The following is an 18,130-nucleotide window of genomic DNA, read 5'->3' as shown; positions in this document are numbered from 1 at the left end:
ATGATTTCATTGTAATGGGATGGGATGAGGGCTTCATCCATCAGACCACAGGGCCTTCCCCGTACCCTCTCCGTAAAGTAGAAGTGGCAACCTATAACTTGTAGACCCTAGCAACCTACCACATACCTCTCATGGCCCAGAGGTCTTGACTGGAAGAGACACGGCCAAACAATTTTCCAGGGACCCTAAGAGAGGAAAATGGTATCATAAGATTTACAGAGCTTGTTGTTGTTGTTGTTAATTGCAAAGTTATGTCTGACCCATTGCAACCCCATGGACAATGTTCCTCCAGGCCTTCCTGTCCTCTACCAATCCCTGGAGTCCATTTAAGCTCACACCGACTGCTTCAGTGACTCCATCCAGCCACCTGGTTCTCTGCCATCCCCTTCTTCTTTTGCCCTCAATCTTTCCCAGCATTAGGCTCTTCTCCAGTGAGTCCTTCTTTCTCATTAGGTGGCCAAAGTATTTGAATTTCCTCTTCAGGATCTGGCCTTCTAAAGAGCAGTCAGGGTTGATCTTCTCTAGGACTGACCACTTTGATCGCCTTGCAGTCCAAGGGACTACAGAGCTAAAGGCATCCATTTTACTTCCTCCAACTATTGGGACAGTTTTTCCCATTTCCCTTTTAAAACCATTTCCCCCCCAATTTTGAGCTGACATAAACTTTCATCCCCCTCCCCAAAAGGGAGATGAGCAGGGGGCTTGGCTAGCCTGAATAATGAAGAGAAGACTAGAGGCAATAGGATAGCAATCTTCCAATACTTGAAGGGCTGTCACAGAGAAAAGGGGATCGATTTATTCTCCAAAATATGCCAGGGCAGGACAAGAAGTAACGGATAGAAGATCATCAAAGAGAAATCCAACCTAGATCTAAGGAGAAATTAATCAGTGGAACACTTTGCCTTCAGAAGTTGTCGGTGCCCCATCACTGGAGGTTTTCAGGAAGAGTTTGGACAGCCATTTGCCTGGCATGGTATAGGTGTGGTGGCAAACCTATGGCACAGGTGATATGTAGAGCCCTCTCTGCGGGCCCTCTCTGCGGGCCCAGTGGAGCTGGGCCTCTCTGCGTCACCCCAGCTCCACTGTGCATGTGCGCATGCCTCCTACTGGCCAGCTGGTCTTTGGGTCTCTGCTGCAGATGTGGGGGGGGCATGCACGGGGGCAGGGTACATGCACAAGGGGTGCAGGTTGGTGCAGGAGGCTTTCCAGGCCCAAAACGGGGCACTGGTGGCCTCATGCGGTGCCCCCACACCCTGTTTTGGCTTCCAGGTTGGTGCAGGAGGCTTTCCAGGCCCAAAACAGGGCACAGGGCCCCCATGCCCCGTTTTGGGCCTGGAAAGGCTCCTGCATCAACCTGGAAGCCAAGATGGAGTGTGGGGAGGGGCAGGGCGCATACACAGGGGCAGGGCATATGCGTGGGGGTGGGCTGCATGCACGGGGGTGGGCCGCATGCGCACGGGGCTCTCGCATTGCATTTTGGGGGTTCTGACACACACGCGTACATTTATGCACATGCGCACATGCTTTGGGCACTCAGCGCCAAAAAGGTTAACCATCACAGGTATAGGGTCTCCTGCCAGAGCAGGAAGCTGGACTAGAAGACCTCCAAGGTCCCTTCCAGGCCTATGATTCTATGTTCTCTGTTCTATTTTTTAGAAAGAACAGAAATGAAGGAAAATACACAATGAAAGAGTTACATCGGGGTGGGTTCTACTTACCTCTGCTACCGGTTCGCAATGGGAACACACATGTGTACATGTGTAGAAGCTTCTGCACATGCGCAAATCGTTCATGATAATGTCTGGGCAGGTGGGCTGAGCCTCCAGCCGCCATTACTACCGGTTCGCAAGAACCGGACTGAACCGGAAGCAACTCACCACTGAGTTACATGTTTGTCTTTTGGAAGGAATGAGAAACATTGTATGATGGAAAAGAGAGAGAGAGAGAGAGAGATTATGGGTTTTTTTAATAGCGTAGTTACTCTTTTCCTCTATTCATAGGGATTTTTATTTTGCATGGAGAACTTTGTTAATATTTAATATCACTTTAGTTTTAATTTTTTTTACTGTAAGTTGCCCAGTCACTTGATGGAGTGAGATGGCCTCATAACTTTAAAAATAGATAAATAAATGAAGCAAGTTGAGGTTTGTTCTATTTGTAAGTTTCTACTTGATGCTCAATTGATAGATGTGTGTGTGTGTGTGTGTGTGTGTGTGTGTGTGTGAGAGAGAGAGAGAGAGAGAGAGAGAGAGAGAGAGAGAGAGAGAGAGAGAGAGAAGGAGGGAGGGGGGAGAGAGAGAGGGAGAGAGAGAGAGAGAGAGAGAGAGAGAGAGAGAGAGAGAGAGAGAGAGAGAGAGAGAGAGAGAGAGAGAGGCGGCCATTGATCCGAAAGAAGGCATTTTATAGCTTGTCCTAGTTTTGACAAACACTCTGAAAAGAATTGCATGTTCAGAAATTAAAATAAAAATAGAATATGGATTTCTTCTGCTGTGCCTCTCCATAACCCGTAAATAATACCTCCAAAAAAGGTGCCAGAATGTCTTCTATTGACTTCATCGCCCTCAAATAGAGTGCTAAGCCTCTTGAAAACATTTCTGATTCGTGTAAACTTTGTCGTTGAATTTGCAGAGGGAGTAAAAATAATACTTATTTTAGAGTGCGATGCGAGGACTTCACTAATTCAGCCCTGCCTTTCATGGTTCTAATTCTATCACAACGGGCTAAATATTTAGACGTGTATCTGGATCAGCCTTGAGAGCAGTCTGTCAGTGCAATAAACTAAGCGTGTTTTTGGTACACATTTACCGTCATACCACATAGCTTTCCCCCCCCACTATGAATTGGTGCTATCCATCTGTCTTTGAGTTATTGCATAGCAACGTCCGCATAACAATCGCTATCTCTGTTGCCATCCTATCACTGTTTAGCTTCTCTTCTAGGTTCTCTCTCTATCCATCCTATCTCTTCTAGCTTCTCTCCCAATCGCTTTGTCCTGATTGGGAACTAAGGCCATGCAACCTGGAATTAAGGAGAAACTTCTTAACAGTGAGGACAATCAACCTGTGGAATGTCTTCCCACCAGAAGTTGTGGGTGCTTTCATCACTGGAGGTTTTTTTTTTTTAAAAAAATGGACAGCTGCTTGTCTGGAACAGGATAGGGGTCTCCTTGTTGAACAGGACTAGAAGACAACCAAGGTCCCCTCCAGCTCCATTCTAATTGATTGATTGATTCTGCTAGCTTAGCTGCCATCCACCAATCAGAACAGTGCAACAGGAATGGGATGGACTCAGTGGTGAAATCCAAATTTTTTAACTACCGGTTCTGTGGGCGTGGTGAGCGTGGTGTGGCTTGGTGGGCATGGCAGGGGAAGGATACTGCAAAATCTCCATTCCCACCCCACTCCAGGGAAAGGATACTGCAAAATCTCCATTCCCACCCCACTCCAGGGGAAGGATACTGCAAAATCCCCATTCCTTCCCCACTCCTGGGGGAAGGATATTGCAAAATCCCCATTCCCACCTCACTCCAGGGGAAGGATACTGCAAAATCTCCATTCCCACCCCACTCCAGGAGAAGGATACTGCAAAATCCCCATTCCTTCCCCACTCCTGGGGGAAGGGTATTGCAAATTCTCCATTCCCATCCCACTCTGGGGCCAGCCAAAGGTGGCATTTGCCGGCTCTCCAAACTACTCAAAATTTCCGCTACCGGTTCTCCAGAACCTGTCAGAACCTGCTGGATTTCATCCCTGGATGGACTTCAACCCTTGATGTGTTTCCTCCAAATTGGTTTGTCTGCCTAATTTTGGTCACCTTGAATGGCATCAGAAAAAAGATTGGGTGAAGAAATGCTATATTTGCACAGGTATGTCTAAAGAAGACTTGAGGATGGTTCATTCAGGGTCTGAGGACAAGACAAGAGTGACATTGTAGATAGAAGGAGAGAAAATAGTGGTTTGCCTTGATTAAATACAAATTGGGATTCTGCTATCGTGAAAAGAAGGGCTAGGGGTTTCATGATAGCAGTGTTCCCTTCCAATATCTGAGGGGCTGCCACAAAGAAAAGGGGTCAATCTATTGTCCAAAGCACCTAAAGGCAGGCTAGGAAGCAATGGATAGAAACTAACCGAGGAGAGAAGCAACCTGGAACTAAGGGAAATTTCCTAACAGTGAGAACAATTATGATAACCAGTGGAACAACTTTCCTTCAGAAAATGTGGGTGCTCCAACACTGGATTTGTCCACTGGATTGGACAACCATTTGTCTCAAATTGTATAGGATCTTCTGCCTGAGCAGGAGGTTGGACTAGAAGACCTCCAAGGTCCCTTCCAACTCTGTTATTCTGTTACCATGTTTCATATTTCGGGGATGTTTTTTCCTTCCAAGAAGGCCTTAGGTTTTCCTAAATTATCTGGAATACTATTTTGGAACGAGATAGAAAATCCAAAATGGTCACTAAATCTCCTTGGAAGGAAGATTGGTAGTCAGACAATTGGCCATCAACAGGTACAGAGAGATAAGCAACATCTACATACCATTCAAAAGAGATAATTAAAAAGCCAGAAAGAAAACAAAGCAATCAACACCCAGATGAGCAGAGATTGACACCAAGTTTAACATTAGATTTACAATCAAGAAGCAAGCAATATCCTAATCAAGGAACTGCCAACTCAGACAAACAAGCTATAGCAACCTAACCAAGACCACCTCTACCAACACTGACAGGGCAAGTCCCACTCCCTTCTAGCACTGATGATGTTACCTAGTGGGGTAATAAAACATCTGCAATAAAATAACCAAACTCAGAGAGCACCAAGGATGCCACAGATAAGTTGTAGCTAAATGATTAGAATTCAAAAATTTGCAAAATTAATTCTTAAAACATGTCTCAGCCTCAGAAACTGATTATAGAGTTCAGTTTTAAAGCAGTTTTAAAGTTTTTACTGAAGGGGTTTTTTTTTATGACTCTTTTCTTGTTTGTAACTTCTATAAAATGTCAAAACCAGGAAGCAAATTAGTACATTTTTTGCTTCACGTTTTCAGATGGCTCTCATCCCGTAAGACACATATTAAGTCTGGATTGTTATAGTGTAGATCAGAAATTAAATTAAAATGTCTCAGATTTTAAGGGAATCAAATCAATATCTGGGTTGAAATGATAAGGCTGCAGGCTTTCAATTGCCAAAAAGAGAAATAATTAAAGAGAGGGTTTTTTTTCTCTTAGAAGAAAAAGAGAAAGCAGTTTGAAAAGAAAACAAGGAACACCTACATTTTGCAAAAGAAAATCCATGTGCATCAGGCAGCCATTTTTCTGCAAAAAAAAGAAGATTATAGAATTATAGAAGGCGTTTAGGGGTTATCTAAGAAAGCCAACAGAGCTGACACTTGAATTTTACTACTGTTTTGGTAACAGACAGCAAGCTAATTTCAGAAGAGCACAATGGATTGCTTAGAACTTGCTTTTCCAACCAAGAATTATGATCCTAGAGCTGTCTTCTTCAAAGCAAGCAATGTATGTTATTTCAGCTGACAACATCAATCTGCCTGAATAGTAGGGCAGTTCTGTCCATTAAGTAGAATTACATTACTATGGACCATAACTTGATAGATGCTTTCATTCAAATTCTGATGAGCATCCCACTTTTAATTGTCTTAGCCAGAGGGATCTTCTCATCCCCATCACAGAGGATAAGTACTTTTATGTGAATTGAAATATTTTTGCAACTTTGCATGCAATTACTTTTGCTCAGAGATAAGATACTTATATATGCAAGTGGTAGAAAACTGCTCATTTGCCACTTATGCTAAAGCATAAACTACAATGTACAAACCTTCGAGGGAAAATGTATTTCATTTCAACAAGTCAACAACAAGTACACTATTTGCAAGGAATTTTATAACAGAATAACAGAGTTGGAAGTGACTCTGGAGATCTTCTAGTCCAACCTCCTGTTCAAGCAGGAGACCCTATACTATTTCAAACAAAGGCTGTCCAATCTTTTCTTGAAAACCTCCAGCGATGAAGTGCCCACAACTTCTAGATGTAATCCATTCCACTGATTAATTTTTCTCACAGTCAGGAAATTTCTTCTTAGTTTTGGGTTAGATCTCACTTTAAAGATCTTTCATCCATTGCTTCTTGTCCTGCTTTCAAATGCTTTGGAGAATAGGTGAAGCCCCTCTTCTTTGTGGCAGCCCCTCAAATATTGGAAGACTGCTATCATGTCACTCCTCGTCCTTCTTTTCATTAGATCAGATATACCCAGTTCTTGAAACTGTTCATCATATGTTTAATCCTCAAGTCCCCTAATCATGCTGGATTCATAGAGGGTGAACAGAGATTTTCTAAAATTTCTCTTATATAAAATTTCTCCATCTGCGCTTGCAAAAACCAGGACAAGCCATAAAACTGGGCCTTAGATTAGATTAAGAGTTGGAAGGGACCTTGTAGGTCATCTAGTCCAACCCCCTACTCAAGCAGGAGACCCTACACCATTTCCGACAAATGGCAGTCCGATCTCTTCTTGAAAGTTTCAAGTGATGAAGCTCCCATAACTTCTGAAGGCAACTTCTGTTCCATTGGTTGATGGTTCTCGTTGTCAGAAAATTTCTCCTTATTTCTAGGTTGAATCTCTCCTTGGTCAGTTTCCATCCATTATTCCTTGTCTGGCCTTCAGGTGCCTTGGAAAATAGCTTGACCCCCACCCTCTCCTCTCTGTGGAAGCCCCTCAAATATTGGAAGACTGCTCACATGTCTCCCCTGGTCCTTGTCTTCACTAGACTAGCCATGCCCAGTTCCTGCAACTGTTCATCGCATGTTTTAGTCTCCAGTCCCCTAATCATCCTGGTTGCTCTTCTCTGCACTTTTTCTAGAGTGTCGACATCTTTTTTATAGTGTGTTGACCAAAACTGGATGCAGTACTCTAGGTGTGGTCTTACTAAGGCTTTATAGAGTGGTATACCTCACTTGATCTTGATTGTATCTCTCTGTTAATGTGTAAGGCAACATCCTGCTCCATCCTGAGCCTCGGTGGCGCAGTGGTTAGAATGCAGTACTGCAGGCTACTTCTGCTGATCACCAACTGCCAGCAGTTTGGTAGATCGAATATCACCAGACTCAAGGTTGACTCAGCCTTCCCTCCTTCTGAGGTGGGTAAAATGAGGACCCAGATTATTGGGGGCAATTATGCTGACTCTGTAAACTGCTTAGAGCGGGCTGTAAAGCACTGTGAAGCGGTATATAAGTATAAGTGCTATTGCTATTGCTATCCTTTCTTAGCTTCCTTCTGATTTTTCAAACACAGGAAAAAATTCAAAAGTGATAGTGAAATCATTTGAAATCCATCCTGCAAGGAAACTGCATCGCTCTTATGGTGTGCAGCACTTGCTTGAGGTGAACCACAGCTGCCGTACGGTGTACAGATAGTCCTCGACTTACAACAGTTTGTTTAGTGACCACTCAAAGTTACAATGGCACAGGAAAAAAGTGACCCATGATGTCAGCCTCCGCTTTTACTACTTTGGCTGCCATAAGAAACGGGAGGGGGGGAGAGCTAGGGAGCCTGGGGCGGGGGGGGGGGGGGAAGCGTGCTGGAGGACTTTGGAAGAAACGAAACTGAATCTTTGAAGTTGCTATCGGGTCAACCATCGTGGCATTCCTGATTGATGACGCTGCCAGACGTGCTTCCACCTGACCCTAGGAGACCTTTGGATTGGATGATTTACGATGGACAATGGGAGGGGATGCTTTCTATATGCAATTTTCGCGCTTATTGCCTTTAATTTCAGCTTTCCTTGGTTGCGTTCACTTCATTTTCTAGTAAAAGTACCTTTCTCTATAAATTATGGAGTTTGGGTCATTCTTTCCTGGACTTTGAAGGAAGCACACCTGACACATGACCATTTTTCACACTTACAATCATTGAAGCATCCCCATGGTCACATGATCAAAATTTGGAGCTTGGCAACTGATCCCATGATGGTTGCAGTGTCCTCGGGGTCAGGTGATCCCTTTTTGGGACCTTCTGAGAAGCAAAGTCAGTGGGGAAGCCAGATTCACTTAACAACCGTGTTACTAACTTAACAACTGTGGCAAGGAAGTTCGTAAAACCGGGCAAAATGCACTTAACAAATGTCTGACTTAGCAGTAGAAATTTTGGGCTAACTTAAGTAAAGGACTATCTGTACAGTGTGATATATCGCAAACAGAAACCTGGTGTCCATTGTGGATTTTTCTAGCCGGTTCCAAAAATAGCATTTCTGATAATTTAAAGCAAAAGCTTTAAGTCTTCCTGAAATTTTGCAAAATTCAAAGTCTTCAGAATTTCCAAACATTAATAAGAATATGGCATAGTGCTTGGCCGCTAAGTGAATTGCACTTCCCCCTTTTTCTTGTCAGAAGGCCCCTGAGAAGGTCGCAAATGTCAATCACATGACCCTGCGACATTGCAACGGTCATAAATGTGAGCCTGTAGCCAAAGGTCAACATTTTGATCACATGACCATATACACTCAATGGTCAAAAGTGCAAGGACTGGTAATAAATCACTTCTTTCAATGCCATCATAACTTCAAACAGTTGTCAAACTGTTGATAAGTTGTCATAAACTGTCATAAGTTGATACTGGAATTCATTGTTGGAGTGTATTTCATGCAACAACTACAGTAGTATTCAGCCAATAGATGGCAGTGTTTACAAGTTTGGATCTACGCTATATGCTCTATGCTCTTTTGTTCTAAGTAGAGTTTCCTGTTACAGTTTTTTAAAAATAGTTGTTGAGCAGTAAAGCACATGGTGACTGTATTTTTTGTTTGCTCTGTAGTGGCATATGTAAGCAGAATTTATAACAGTTGAGGACTACCTATAAGGGTTCTTTGTATTTTTAATTTATAATGTAACTGGTGTAGACTACATTTTTTGAAACTGATTGTTTTCGAAACTGAATTGTATTTGCCCAAAATTGGAAGACAGAAAAAATCCTGTCAGATGGTGAAGTAATAAAAAAGTTTTTAGACTGTGCAGAAATGAACAGATTAACTCTAAGAATAAAAGATAAAGAGGAACCAGTTTATTTCAAGACATGGAGAAGATTTTATGCATGTTTAGAAAAGAAATATGAATAAAAGATGATAGATAAACGATTTAGCTAAATAGAAAGCTAAACGAGGGAGAGGAAAAAAAGAAATAGAAGCACAGAGGACACCAGAGTAAATGGAAAAGGGGGATGGGAGGGGGGAAAAGAAAGAAGATTATAAGGATAAATGTACAATTATGATGATAAAAGTGACAGATTGAGTAAAATTGAAAAGAAATCAAAAGAAAGTATATATTATTAGAATATTGGAGTTGCTCGGATACCAAACAAGAAAAATATTCTACAACAAAGGAGAAAGAAAGGAGAGAGGAGTAGAGGATAAGAAGAGGAGAGGGAGAGGGAGGAATGGAAGAAGGGGGAAAGGAGAGGAAGAAAGGACGGGACAGGAGTAGGAGAGAAGGTGAGCTTTGATCCATCCCCTTGTTTGTAGGAAATAGGAGCCGTGGTGATAAACGAAAATAGTTTTGCGCTTGCTGGTTAATTGCAAGAAATTTCAGAAGATATATATTGGGTAGTTTTAAATTTCTGGGCACTTATATCTCGGAGGACCTCTCATGGACTATGAATGCTAACATGCTTGTGAAGAAGGCACAGAAGAGGCTGTACTTCCTGAGAATGCTCAGGAAGATAAATCTATCTCAGCATCTACTTCCGTCCTACTATCGCAGCGTCATTGAGAGTGTCCTGACATACGGCATTCTTCCATGGTATGGGAGCAGCTCTGTAGCTGACAAAAAGGCTCTACAGAGAATCATTAAAACTGTCCAGAATATTATCGGACTCCAGCTACCAGCCCTGGACGACATCTTCAAATCTCGCTGTTTGAAGAAGTTGCATAACATTCTCAGAGACTCTTCCCATCCTGCTTACAATCTTTTTGGACTGTTGCCTTCTGGCACAAAAAATACAGAACAATTAAAACTCGGACCACACGTTTTCTGAATAGTTTTTATCCCAGAGCTATAATTGCATTCAACAATGAACTAAAGGGCCACCATCAGTGAGCTGTTGGACAGTATTACTTGGTCTGTTGTGTGGATGTTTGGGTGGTTTAGGGATGGGTAATTGTGGTGGGTGGGAGTGTGTTTGGCCATGAATATCCAAGACTTCACTCAATGTTTAAATCATAACATTTCTTCAAGGCTTCAGGGACCCCCTTTGAGGACATCAGACCACAGGTTGAGAACCACTAATCTAGAAGATAGGCAGAATGGTTCAAAAGGCAGGATATTTAAATTACAAGGGACTAGATTTCAGTATGATGTGATTACCAATATTATAAGAAGTGTTCGGAGTGTCTGGGGTGGGTGGGCGGGCTCTTCTTCACTGTAGGGATTTAAGTAGTGTCAGTGTCAGGGTTCCGACAGATGCCCTAATTAAATCATGACCCTTGAGCCAAGCTTCAAAAGAAATCCAGTTATTTATTAGGAGCTTCATGTCGGCACATTCCAAGTGAAGCCAACTCTGACCCCATGTAATTTATGGCCCAATTATGACCCTGTTTCCCTCCCTCTCCCCAGAGTGTGTCATCAGTCACGTTCGCCAACGGAGCAATTTCACAGGTTGTAGAGATCACTCCCCTCCAGCCGCTGTGGTTAACCCTGGGAGACAGCCTTGAGAGAGATATGTCTGGAATGTGCTTTTGTTTTTGGCTGCTGTGCTGCTTCGCCAGTTTCCCATCCCCCCCCCCCGCCGCCATGGCAACTTGAGAGTAGGCCAGGGATGCTTTGCAAGTTGACAGTCAGCGTGACCATATCTTGAGATGCTGGAATTGTGGATTCTCGCACTGGGCAGGGAGCTGATGTCTAAGGTTCTTCCAACCTTTAACATCTATGACTCTATAAAGTATGATGCTGTCTTAATGTAAAAAAAAAAAGAGACAGAAAGATTATGGTCTAAAATCTTCTTGGCTTCAGACAAAATGAAAGAGTTTGCTCCCCACTTTCTTCTCTCCTCATGATTTTCAGTTACTTTTCTTTCAATGGAGAACCTTTTCTGTCTAATGGCTCTCTAGACGTGGACCTTGTTCAATGTCCTGGAAATAATTTTAGTTTACTTTAATGGGAATGTTTTAATGGGACTCCCTTGTCCTGGAACAGCTGTGGCCAAATTACTCATGTCATGAAGCCATAAAGTATTTGAAAGGAACAGACTGGATCTAACATCTGCTCCTAGAGTTGGAAGTACCATCTCATTCCAAATAAATCCAACATGAGACCAAGTTGCAAATACTTGAATAATTCAGCAACTCCATACATCTGCTGGATGGAATGACAGAATAAAAGTTTGAATGCTTTTCGTAGTTTCAGAGTTGGAAACCACAGAATGTAGAATTTTGAGAACCTACCTCAAATCCTCTCACAAGATGACTCCCATAAAATGCCACAATAACCACAATGGGGCATGACCAATCAAAATAATCTGTTTGCCAGAAAGCAGACTAGCTTCAAAAGATGGTCCTCTCCCACTTTTCATGACTATGGATGAAGATGCTGCTACTGGTTAGGAGGCTATTTTAAAGCATACCAACATCTACTAACTGACTGATTTAAAAAGTATTTTTAAAAAAGAAGGAAGGAAGGAAAAGGAGAAGGAGAAGGAGAAGGAGAAGGAGAAGGAGAAGGAGAAGGAGAAGGAGAAGGAGAAGGAGAAGGAGAAGGAGAAGGAGAAGGAGTCATCAAGGAATGTATCTGGAACATGCTAGTATTTCCAGATTTGGCACTACCAGTTCCAACAAAATTTAGGACTTACCTATATTGAGTGCAAAATATCCAGATGACCAATAGGTACCAAATTAGAAACAACCTTGATTTTATCCTACCTCCTGGTAATCATATAGAACTTTGCCATCTACATGGGTTAGTGTCAGGGTTCCAACGGATGCCCTAATTAAATCATGAACCTTGAGCCAAGCTTCAAAAGAAATCCAGGTACTTATTAGGAGCTTCATGTCGGTACGTTCCAAGTGAAGCCAACTGTGACTCCAGATAATTTACGGTCCAATCTTGACCCTGTTTCCCCCCTCCCCAGGGTGTGCCATCAGTCACATTCACCAACGGAGCAATTTCACGGGTTGTAAAGATCACTCTCCTCCAGCCGCTGTGGGTAATCCTGGGAGACAGCCTTAAGAGAGATATGTCTGGAATATGCTTTTGTTTTTGGCTGCCGTGTTGCTTCACCAGTTTCCTATCCCTCTTGCCTATGGCAACTCGAGAGCAGGCCAGGGATGCTTTGTGAGTTGACAGGTTAGTGCTACATAATTGTCATGTGATGGGATTGTTCCCCAGCTCCATCTTGTGGTGATTGCACTCAAGTAAACATATGTATTAGTGTTCTGCCCCAGCTCCGGATTTCCGAGGATATTGACACACACCAACGGTCCTTATCAAATTTATTAAGTAGCAAGAATAAACAAGACCGGCAAAGGTTGGCAACCAGCCCAGAAAACAAGATATGATAAACCACAATACTCTGATAATAATACGAGTTGTTTCCAGCAAGAACACACTAGCTGCATGCAACTTAAATAGTCTAAGAGAGTGGCCAATTATCCTCAAGCCCTACTCTCAAGTAGACCTCCTCCTTCTGAGTAGTCACTCCTGAGTAGTCACTCCTTTTGGCAGCCCTACGTGCTCGAGCATTGAGGAGAGGCTCCTCCAGTTCGCTCTCTCCACTTGAAGGAGCTCCTCTGGAGGTTCTGAAGGCCCTGGCTGAGTCTCTGCCTCTGGCACCACATCCTCTTCAGCCTCCTCGCTGTCTGATGCGAGTGCCAGCTGTGCAGGCTGCTGGCACAACCCCACACCAGCCTCCTCATCGTCGGGATCAGCCACGATCCGCACAGGCCACTGGCGGGCCACAACACTTAGAAGGGTGGACTAGGACATGAGATGGGATTAAAAACCAACATTCCACATAGAATGCTTTTCCATTAGCCTTCTTTCGGCATAATTGTTTCATTAGCCTTTGCAGAGCCAAAGCTTGGCTGGAAACCAAATTCAATAAATTAAATGGGTGGCTGATGTTGTCTAAGCATGTCCCAAATTTTTTTGTACAGTAGAATCTCATTAGTATGCTGAATAAATTGACTCAGCAAAAAAAAAAAAAAGCTTAGGTTGAATTGTGAAAAATATTGTAAATTTTGGATTGAAAATAATGGTATCCCAGAATGATACAATCTCTTTAGACTGAGACCATAATTAGATTTTACTTGTTGAAGACTTCTGTGAAATTTGCACGCCTAAACTAGCAAGTTTTGTACTATCTGCTCAGGGGTGGGTTCTACTTACCTTTACTACCGGTTTGCAACGGGATCGCGCATGCGCTCGGTTCACTCAAACATGCGCCTTCCTTCTGTTGACATCAAGGTCAGTGGGCGGAGCCTCCCACCGGTTTTACTACCGGTTCTATAGAACCGGTCCAAACTGGGGGAAAACCACCATTGTATCTGCTCTTTACAGTCGTAAGTAGCAGAATAACAGAGTTGGAAGGGATTTTGGAGGTCTTCTAGTTGAACCTCCTGCTCAAGCAGGAGACCCTACACCATTTCAGACAAATGTCTGTCCAGTCTCTTCTTAAAATCCTCCAGTGATGGAGCACCCACAACTTCTGAATGGAAGCCATTCCAACTGTTTAATTGTTCTCACTGCTAGGAAGTTTCTCCTTAGCTCCAGGTTGCTTGTCTCCTTGATTAGTTTCCACCCATTGTTTCTTATCCTGCCCTCTAGTGCTTTGGAGAATAGGTTGACCCCCCTCTTCTTTGTGGCAGCCCCTCAAATATTGGGACACTGCTATCATGTCACCCTTCGTATTTCTTTGTATTTTTATTCTTCTATTTCTTTTCTTTTTGGCTTAAGAGACTCAAATCATTTTCGCTCTTCACATATTGCTCACAAAGCATTTTTTCAAAAGTAGAATTTTGGTCTTGGAACATCTCCAGAAAAACTCTACACCAAATAAAGTATATGTCTTTCTGGAAGACTTTACAAGTTATCATTCCATTTACTTGCCAAAATAAAGGCCAAAAAAGCAATATGAATATGAATGTAATTAAAGAATAAAACTAGAAATATTCTTCTTCCTTAAAACACAAAGTCTGGGTTTAAGCACATTGCACTAAACTAAGGCATTTTTAATCATGATTGGTTGATCAAGCCAGAATCAGTTAGTTTTATACAACATACTAAGCCAAAATCACATTATGGCTTCCTGTAAACAGCCCGGATGATGAGGGAGTTGTAATTAAAAATGAATTTGTTCCAAAACGTGTAGAATTATATCTGAAAAATAAGCAGCAGTAATTAAACATTACTCCTGCTTGTTTCCTATATTACCATGGTGGAATTGTAGCAGATAGTAGTAGATAATTCTGGAACAGCTTGGCTCCAGTGTTGGTATCCTACCGGTTCTACCCGGTTCGGGTAAACCGGTAGTGGCGGCAGTGACAGGAGGCTCCGCCCACCTGCCTGGACGTCATCACAGACCAGTGGTGGGTTTCAAAATTTTTTACTACCGGTTCTGTGAGTGTGGCTTGGTGGGCGTGGCAGAGAAAGGATACTGTAAAATCTCCATTCCCACCCCGCTCCAGGGGAAGAATCCTGCAAAATCCCCATTCCCTCCCGATCAGCTGGGACTTGGGAAGCAGAGAATAGATGGAGGTGGGGCCAGCCAGAGGTGGTATTTACCAGTTCTCCAAACTACTCAAAATTTCTGCTACTGGTTCTTCAGAACTGGTCAGAACCTGCTGAAACCCACCTCTGTCACAGATACTCTTGCACATGCAAACCGGAATTGGACTAGATGATCTTCAAAGTCCCTTGCGCCCCTGTGATTGTCTTACTTGCTGGCATACTAGGTTGTATAATGCCAAGGAACATATATCCAATTAAATCCCAATTTCCATGTGGAAAACAATTAATCAGTGATTAGCGAGAGGGAAAACAATTCACAAGGTGATTTAGCTTTTAGCAGAACTAAAAGGCAGCAGGTAATCGAGGCTGTTTGTCATTGTTAGGTTTGCTTAATAAATGAATTCTTGTTTGGGTTTGAAAAGAGGGAGGAAGAAAACGTTATTGGAAGTATTAACTTTAGGAAGGAAATTGTCTCTGCTGCTGAGCGTTGAACAGCATGAAATGAATAGATGTGCAACAATTAACTTTGGAACAGTCTGTGAACCAACTTCCTAACCAGGCTGAGATATCCTGGGGTGACGAGCATTGCCATAAGCATAGACGGGGAATTTGCACCATAGCTTATGCTCTCCTTCTTCCGTAGCCCCTCCTTCAGTGCCACACAAACATTGTGCAGAAGTGAATCAGAAAAAGAGATCTCTTTTTCTTAACAAATAAAAGTGGGATTAACATCCTGCTTTTCCCAAGTTCTTTGAAAAGGTTCACCCACCACAAGGGGTCCGTTGATTAGACCTTATGTGATTCATGGGAAATGGTGGGGGTGTTACGATGATGCTTCAGTGTTCCTAGCACAGGTCAGAACAGCTTCTGTTCTTTTTCCTATAGTAACCAAGTAGATTTTCCCAACTATAAACCCTCTTTCAGGCAGGCAACCAAGCAACTGTACGACGAATGGCTAAGGGGACTAGGTATGTTTAGCCTAACAAAGAGAAAGATAGTGTCTTTCCAATACTTTAAGGGCTGTCTAGGGAACAGGCTGCTGATTTACTCTCGATAGCACCTGAGGGCAGGCCAAGAATCAATGGGTGGAAGCTCCTCAGAGGAAAATCCAACTGGAAATAAGGAGGAATTTCCAGACAGGAAGAACAATGGAGGTTTTCAAGTTCTATGTTTTAAGTCAGGAGTCTGCAACCTTAAACACTCAAAGAGCCATTTGGACCCATTTCCCACAGAAAATAAAACATCGGGAGCCACAAAACCTTTCCCGAGCCTGACTATTCCTTGAGCGGCCACAAAACTAGCATATGTAGTTGAATTAAATGTTCTGTTTTCTTCTGAAACTTTTCTTTTCTTGGATTTATCCATGGTTGGCCTACCAGGAGTCGAAAAGCTCAATAAATCACGTGCTGGCGGGTATCGCACATTGGCAGTTGTGATGCATATTTTGAGTAACAGGGAGCCGCAACAGAGGGGTGAAAGAGCCACATGCGGCTCCAGAGCCACAGGTTGCTGACCCCTGTTCTAAGTGATTGGACAGCCATTTGTCCAGGATGGAGTAAGAGAGTCTTGGGAACAGAAGTGGTATTCAGCCAGTTCGTACTGGTTTGTGCGAACTGGTAGCGGAGATCGCAGGTGGGCCCTCCCCGGCGCTATGCCGTCCTATTTAGGCACGTTTTTGAGGCCAGACACATGCGTGGAAAGTGCTCACATGCATGAGGAGAGCATGCACGCGGGGGACGAACCGGTGGTAACAAAATGTGAAACCCACTGCTGTTTGGGAAGTGGGTTTGACTAAAAGATCTCCAGCTGTATGGAGATTTTATGACTTTTAAAGAAAGCTTATCATGTTTCAGTGATAGTTCAAGAAAAGGAGACATCCTTACAAAGGCAGGCATATGGCTGAGTGAAATTTCCAATAGTCCAAGATAAGATTTTGGTATTATGCATGCGTCCCTTGACAATCGTACGCAGAGTTATGCAAAATAATAACGCAGCCAGAGATATCTATCTTATCATTTTCAGAGAAGAGATACTGTGGACTGGCTGAAAACAAATTGAGCTGTTTTATTTCCCCTGCTTTCATAGAGGATTGGTACAGCAAGCCATAAAAGAACAGGCACAAATTTTCATTGTATAGGGTGTGCTTTTTTTAAATCTGTTTTATGGATGCAACTTAATTCAAAAGTATATTTGCAATGTTAACCACATGCACAGTAAAGCAGAGGTAAATTCCATTTGTAATTTGTGGGGCATACTCAGAGGTTGAAAGAGGTTTGCAACAGCAACAGCAATAGCAATGTAGAACTAGACTTACAGCACTGTACGACTTCACAGTGCTTTACAGTGCTCTCTAAGCAGTTTACAGAGTCAGCCTCTTGCTCCCAACAATCTGGGTCCTCATTTGACCGACCTCGGAAGGATGAAAGGCTAAGTCAACCTTGAGTCCGCCAGGATCGAACTGCCGAACTGCTGGCAGCCGGCAGTGAGCAGAATTAGCCTGCAGTACTGCATTCTGACCACTGCGCCACCATGGCTGGAGCTGCCTGTAGCAAGGGCATTGTTAGAGTCCAAATTATGGTCGTATCCTTAGGGATTGATATCATTTCAAGATTGTCCCTTAGGATGGAAGACTGAGTCAACCTTGAGCCCGTCAGGATCAAATTCCAAACTGTGGGCAAAATCAGCCTGCATTACTGCATTCTAATCACTGCGCCATCAGAGCCCCCAGTGCAAATAATAAGAAAAAGAGGCTCATTGTAACCCTGGACTCAGTAAATATTCTTAGATTTTTTTTTTCCATTGTAGATATAAAAACCTGAACTTCATGCTGTCTTTGGGCCTTGAAGTTAGGTAACTGATCTGGCTGTGTCACTGCAGGGCAGGTAGAAAGACTTACCGTATTTTTCAGAGTATAAGATGCACCTTTTCCCCCCAAAAAAGAGGGTGAAAATCTAGGCGCATTTTATACTCTAAATGTAGCCCCGCCCAGCCTCACAAACAGAGATTTCAGAGGCTGAAAAAAGCATCAGAAATGAAGCTTCAGAAAAGAAGCCCCCAAACAGAGCTTCAGAGGCATTTTTTTTCTGAAGCTGTTTTGGAGGCTTTCAGAGGCAGGAAAAAAAGTTTTTTTCTGAAACAGAGTTTCAGAAGTTTCAGAGGCAGAAAAAAAAAGCAAAAAAAAGCAAGGCACAGAGCTCACAACCAGGGAACCTGTTGCTAAAATTCACATCTGGGAACAGCTGATTGGGGGTATTTCGGAAGGCCGATCCACCTGCCAATCAGCTTTTTTCTTATTTTCCTCCCCAAAAACTAAGGTGTGTCTTATACTCCGGTGCGTCTTATACTCCGAAAAATACGGTATTCCCTTTATGTAGTAACAGCAGGTCCAGAACAGATCCTGATGCTGC

Source organism: Pituophis catenifer, unplaced genomic scaffold (genome assembly GCF_029215685.1).
Source record: "Pituophis catenifer annectens isolate HBS135680 unplaced genomic scaffold, rPitCat1.0.hap2 SCAF_6, whole genome shotgun sequence".
NCBI lineage: Eukaryota > Metazoa > Chordata > Lepidosauria > Squamata > Colubridae > Pituophis > Pituophis catenifer.
Note: the sequence above shows the minus strand (reverse complement) of the source record.